The sequence below is a fragment of the Papio anubis genome, chromosome 4, assembly GCF_008728515.1.
Source record: "Papio anubis isolate 15944 chromosome 4, Panubis1.0, whole genome shotgun sequence".
Classification (NCBI taxonomy): domain Eukaryota; kingdom Metazoa; phylum Chordata; class Mammalia; order Primates; family Cercopithecidae; genus Papio; species Papio anubis.
The window spans coordinates 122,444,756-122,452,119 of NC_044979.1; positions in this window are offsets into that span (position 1 = coordinate 122,444,756).

Here is a 7,364-nt window from a genome sequence, read left to right on the forward strand (position 1 = left end):
GAAGGATGAATCAGCAAGAAAGATGAATGACTCTGAGAAGCATGGCTAGAGAAAGATCCAGGGATCAGTGGGGAATGCGACTGCAACATTTGAACAGGCCCACACTGAGTAAGGTCATGCTTCAGGACTATGATTCATACGAACTGGGCATTACTCAAGACTTCCTGTTCCTCTAATTCACAGGATTGAGCAGATAAGCGGGCTTCGAATACACAGTACTACAGTCTCCTCTGAGGTGGGAAAAAGGCAGGATGCCTGAGCTCTTCCTCATATGGGAGGAGTTATTATTTGGCCTTTTGTTTTCTTAGCTCTCGTGTTCTTATCAAGCAATGTTTTTAATGAAAATAGTTAGGAAATAGAAAAAAAAACAACTACAAAATAAATCAATGGTACTATCACAGCAGGCCACAGATAATCATGTTAAATGTGTTGCTGTTGAAAAAGTTTAACAATCAAAGCAAGTAAAATTAAAACCAGTGGTTTCCAAACTTCCAGGTCACAAACAGGTCACAAGTTGCACAAAGGGCTCCTGTGGGCACTCCTGGTCCAGAACAGCAGAAGGCACCTTGGGCTGAGGGCACCTGCAAGGCAGCACTGTGTGTGTCTGCACCGGGATCTACACCGCACTGGCACTGCATAAGGCCCAGGACCTGAGAAACAACCGTCCTTTAAAGAAAGGACAATTCCCCAAATGATGGAGTGTAGATTTCCATCACACATGCAGCACAGGTGTTAAAACTGGGTTCTAGAAAAATTCATTTTTAATTTTCACACACATATCTCTGGATAGAGAATTTACTCACAACAAATGTTAAGATACTCTTTCTGTCTTACTATAGACATTTCCTCCTGGTTCTTTCTCAATTCTAAAACTTTATCCTCATGTGGTAGGGAAAATTTTTTCCTTTTTGTTTTCTGACTTTGGCATTGCCTATGACATGTTTTTGAGACACTGAGTGGTATAGGAATCTTATCCCTAAACAATGTGGGTGGAAGAGAAAGCTCATTCTAGAGTGAGCCATGTTGGAGGTATTCCATTTCATTATAATCTGTACCTTCAGGGGACTCTCAGTGAAACAGAAAAGCATGAAAACAATAAGTTGAGGACAAGAATTCATATATAAATAAATGCTAACTAGAGCTTCCTGCAGGTGCTTTGGGGATGCCCACAAGCAATATTTTCCAGGCCATTGGGGTCTTCAGGGTTGTCTACCCACCCCTGGCTGGCAGTCAATGGTGAAAATAAATAACAAAACTGTTCATCACACCTCAAATCAAATATTTTCTCACAGGAATGCCAAATATTTGAACAATTAAATCAAATTGTGAAGATAGTGATCTAAGGTAAGGGTCAGCAAACTTTTTCTTAAATGTCGCAATAGTAAAGGGTTTTGACTTTGTGATCATGTATGGCCTCTGTTATATACTCACATGTGTGTCCACACACTTACAACTCTTTAAAAATGTAAACTCCATTCTTAGCTCATGGGTCTAAAAATTAATCAGGCCAAGGTTGATAGTCTGCTGACTTCTAGTCTAAGGTGTAGAGGAAAGTTTGCAACTCATGAAAAATGTTGTCAACTCCCCCAGTCCCAGGGGCTTTGATGCATGTATCAGGAGCGGGTGCATTTACACTGCCTTTCCGGTGGCAGTGGATGCAGTTGATGAGGAATACTTGGTAGTGCTACAATAACAGTATAAAGAAAAAGGGCTTGATTATTCCAGGTAAGGTGGGGAAAAGCATCACGTGGAAATTGATGTGTTAGAATGTCATATTTTGAGCCTTACTTCATACAATCTAAAATAATCACAAAAAAGTATACAGACACGTAGAGTTAGCTAGAGATAGAGATGCAGATAGTGGAGATGATTGCTCAGTGAAGTTAAGGTGTACAGTGTGAAGTTGTTGTCGCAGCTGGTCTCAGCTTCCATGGGCCTTTCAAAATCTGTGCTTCTAACCAGTCTTAATTAGTCTAATATTTAAAGTGTTTTCTTCATAGAAAATCCCCTCAAGTAAATCTGCAGTTTGTAAGCAGCAAAAACAGTGGCCAATTCTAAACTTGTAAGAAACTTTACTTTGCTGGACTTACTAAAGAGAAAGTATGTTGTTATCTAAAATGGTACCTTCCTAAGAGATTTTCAGAAAAATGTTTGCCATATGTCATCTTTTTCCATATGTAATAATTTTAGAATTTATACATCCAAATAAAATGTTTCATCATTGATTGTGTACTGATTCTGGAAGGGTAGATATTCAGCCACTGCATATCAAAGCCAGGAAACATGTTTAAAGGCATCGACAGTTTGAAAGAAGGCCTAGTTTGAAAGCAGGAAGAAGTGATTATGGAAATACGCTTGTGAGGGGATAGACCCATCTCCTGGTAAGTGCTGGGTCTTTGAAGTATAGTATTAATACATTTTTTATATTGTATATGTTCTATATGAATACACCTTATAAGTGGTGTGAAGACCTCCAACTCAGTGATAACATATAAATGACATAAATGAGCTCTCTTATCATTTGATATAACAGTTTTATCAGTGCTTTATCAAGTGGGAAGAGAGCTCATTTATTACAGACTCTGTAATCCAGACAACTAGCTGATACAGGTAACAGTAAAGTCAACATTGAGACATGCTTCCAGTCATTCACTTACTTTGCATTTACTGAGCTTCAATTTCGGTCAGACTGAAGGTGCATGATGAGATTCCAAGGAAAGGTATAATGAAAACAAGTCTAATGTAATTTTTTTAAATGTGATTTGTAGCTTTTTCCAATGCAGCAAATGACTTTTCCCTAAATACTCTGTAGCGCGACTTCAAAATTTCTATTCCCTGATTTCAATACAATGCAATATGTAAACAATAAAATTTCTATTTGAACCCTAACATCTTATTTAAATGTTTATGTGTAGATCCAAAATCTTACGGTACGGGTTTCTACATCTATGAGACAGTTACTTAACCCCATTCTTGTCATCCAGCAATAGGTGTAACAGTCAAACTACTGCACAGAATTATTCACAGATTAAAGGTGTAGAGATGGTGTAAATAGTATCTAGCCCACAGCAAACACTCAAAGAAATGTTGGCTATTTATGTTAGATATTATTATTTTAATTTAAAAATTCCATATCTTGATAAAAGCTAGGGCAGGGTAGAGTAAGAATTATTTTATAGCTATGAACATATCTCTGTATTCAGATCAGCTCTTTTCAAAGCATGAAGAAATACTGAAGAAGAGAAGTAATATAATTTGGCAGTGACATTATATTTTTGAAGCTGCTATAATGGTACATATGCTCTACCATTTCATTACCATTCTATGAACAGTAAGAAACAGTTTCTAATGTATAAAATTACTCGTTCTAAAACATACTTAACCTTTAAAATGTATCTCTTAGATAACTGATAATTCCTGCTTCATTGCTGAAAACTCACTACTCTTAAAGGGCAATAGGGTCTTTTATTTAAATATATATATATGTGTGTGTGTGTGTGTGTGTGTGTGTATATATATATATATAAATTGGAAGGTGATTGTTTCTCCTAACTTATGTGATTTTGTTGTTAGGAAATATATATTTCCTCCAAGGCTCTTCCAGGATGTGTCAAAGTACGGGAGCATTTTACTAAGGTACAAGACAATTTAATATAAAAACCTTACTTGTATTTTGAATAAAGCCAATATATTGGCTTTGTCCCATGCTGTTAATTAGTTTGGTTTCTAATGAATTGAGACCCAAAGTAAAGGCATATGAAGAAACTCCTTATTCTTTATTTTTCCGATTTCCTTTTTTTATTTAAATTCTCATAAGTGGAACATTCCATAGTTAGAAACTATTTAATCTCAATATATACACATACATTATTTTTGACAAAACCCATGGAAGATAATGTGACCAGTTCTGCTGTATCAAAAAAAACCAAAAAACAAAAAACAAAAACCCATTACTATCAATGTAAATTTTACTTCTTAAAATGCAGTTTACTTACATAATATCAAATGAAAATTGCTTTTTAAAGAAAAAAATCTAAAGCTTTATGATAATCCTTTGGAGGAGAGAATAAGTGGGTATTCAGGAATTACTGTGTACATTAGGAATAAGAGAGCCATCAGGTACATACAGGTATTTAAGGACCATACAATTATTCATTCATGTAGATCATATTTCTTTAGTGCTTACTACACACTTTAAGCTGCCTAGGTATTGGTGTAGATACGAACCCATATCACTTCTGTTCTAATGAACTTTGCATTTTAATAGAAAAACAGACACCGAATAAGAATTAATTTGTGTGTAGTTTCAGGATGGAGAGGTTTGTGTTGTCAGTATAGTATAAGACAGCAGGGCCTCAATAAATCAGTGTGCTCAATAGAGGCCTGGCATGGTGGAAGTTAGCTAGGCACATGAGGGTGCAGAGTGGGTTCCGAATGGATAGAAGAGCATGTGTGAAAGACTTGAAGCAGGGGAGAGCAGTCAAGGAACTGGAAATTGCACTATGGCTAAAGGAGATCACGATGGATGGGGGTAAGTCTATGGAAATGAATGCATCCTTTTGTTTCCAAGAACATTTGCAGTTTGTTCCTAGGGTCCCAGGTAAATGACAGTACCTCCATTATCTCCCAAAACAACCACCATTTGATATTAAACTCTGTGGTCACTATATTTATTAGGGACATGACCTAGGGAAGTGAAAGTCTTTGTAGATTTCATAGAAGCATATATATATATATATATGTGTGTATATATATATATATATATATATGGAAGCATTATATATATATGTGTGTATATATATAAATGCTTTTTGTGAGTTTGGTCCTTGATGCATTTTCCAACCCTCCTTTCTCTAAAGTAGCACTGTCCAATAGAAGCAAGTGACAAATGTATTTTAAATGTTCTAGTAGCCACGTTAAAACAGTAAAAGAAAACCAAATAGTTAAATTTAACTTAAATAATATATTTCATTTAATCCAAGATGTTCAAAGTATTACCATTTTAACATATAACTGATTTTGTCATTTGTCTTGAAACGTGTTATTTACTTTACATTTGCCACAACTATTATTTAGAGCTGGCCACATTGTAGGTGCTCAATGACCTCATGGAGCTAGTAGCTGTCATATTGGACAGTACAGTATCTCATATCCCTTTTTTGCACCTTTGGTTGAACTGTGGCATTACTATAATATTTTCCACTTGGACCTATTAATCAGCCCACCTTTTTTGCTTTAGCAGTAAAGTTTTGGAGGTTGAAAAGTAATCTGTTTCTAATTATTCATCAACGGGATAGCAACAAATGATCAAATTCCAATGACATCAATGTCCACATTTTTTTCAATGTCAAGAAAAGGGACTTCTTTTCATTTACTTTTATGAATCTCACGGGCAGAGTCACACAGATAATGCCAGGATATTAATCAAAGATACAACTTGGGACCCGGCGTGATGGTTCACACTTGTAATCCCAGCACTTCAGGAGGCCGAGGTGGGCACATCACTTGAGGCCAGGAGTTGAGACCAGCCTGGTCAACGTGGCAGAATCTCATTTCTACTGAAAATACAAAAACAGCCTTTCATTGTAGTGCATGCCTGTAGTCCCATCTACTCTGGAGGCTGAGGCAGGAGAATTGCTTGAACCCGGGAGGCAGATGTTGCAGTGAGCCAAGATCATGCCACTGCACTCTAGCCTGGGTGACAGAGGTAGACCCTGTCTCAAAACACAAACAAAAAAGATACAACATGGTGAACAGAAGCAAGTGTAATACAACTTAGGACAAAGTCAAGAGTGAAAATTTGTTGATATTTTGTCTTTCACATATTGGCTATGTGACCTTGGGCAAGTTTCCCACTGAGATTAAATCTGTGAAAAATGAAAATAAAAATAGGTGTACTTGAAATGCCTGACTGAAAGAGTTGTAATGAAAATCAAATGAACGCAATGTCTATGCATGACCGTTTTATTTTTGTAGTGAATAGGTGAATAAAGGTTATTTTCAATTATTATTTAAAAATGGCAAAACTTTGCGGATGGCAGATGTAAGTTTTATCTTTAGTTTATGAAGGTCAATTTTCAGTCACCTTTTTAAAAAAATTATTATTTTATTCTTTTTGAGACGGAGTTTGGGTTTTGTTGCCCAGGCTGGAGTGCAATGGCATGATCTCGGCTCACTGCAACCTTCGCCTCCCAGGTTCAAGTGATTTTCCGGCCTCAGCCTCCCAAGTAGTTGGGATCACAGGCATGCGCCACCATGCCCAACTAATTTTGTATTTTTAGTAGAGACGGGGTTTCTCCATGTTGGTCGAGCTGGTCTCAAACTCCTAACCTCAGGTGATCCGCTCACCTCGGCCTCCCAAAGTGCTAGGATTACAAGCAGGAGCCACCACCCCCGGCCTCAGACACCTTATTAATACATTATTTCAAAGTATTTTACTCATCAAAGTACAGTTGATCCCCTTAGAACCTCAAGACAGAGAATGCAAACTAGTGAATGATCCTTGGTTAGCAGTTGTCTTTATTTACAAGGATGTTGTCCTGCAAAATTGCTTGCAGAATCTTAAGACAAAGTGATTCATTTCTTATGGAAAGATTTTATAAGTTGTATTTTACTTATTTTTTTTTTTTTTACAAATTTTACTTAATGTGTTCTTTCAAATGAAAATACCTAAATTTAGAGATAAAAATATAGTAGGGATAATTTAGGTAAACTTGTAATTCTAAATCTCATGGATCAAAATTTGCTGCATTTGTGAAATACCTGCATTGAGGAATTATCTGTGGGTATTACAGTTTCATGGTGAAGAAGACTCAAGAGTTAATTTGAATTTTTGCTCCCACCTCCCATTGTTCCCAGGCCTTATTGGTCATAGTTGAAGGAGGCCACTCTATTCTTTCAGACTCCAAAGTACCTTGGTTTGGGAGACACCTATGGCACAATAACTGGGACTTTGACCTACTCTAAATAATTCTTGACTCCTGTATTCTTCTCTCACATGCCTACTCCTTGTTTTTCCTCGTAAATGTGTATTTTTATGGTAAAATATACATAACTCACAATTTACTATTTTAACCATTTTAAAGGTACCATTCAGTGGCATTAAGTACGTTCACAATGTTGTGAATCTATCACCACTATCCATTTCTAGATTTATTCATCATTTCAAACATAAACTCTGTATTCATTCAACAAGAGATGATTAATATCTAAGTGAAGAGGAAAATGCAAATCAAACCCACAGTGAGTTGCTACTTCATACTTATTAATAGTATGGCACCTGGAGCTCATCTCATTCTTTTTGGAGGTAAATGAGGAGGTAAACCCATTTTATTCTGCTCAGTCACTGATAGAAAGCCGTCTTT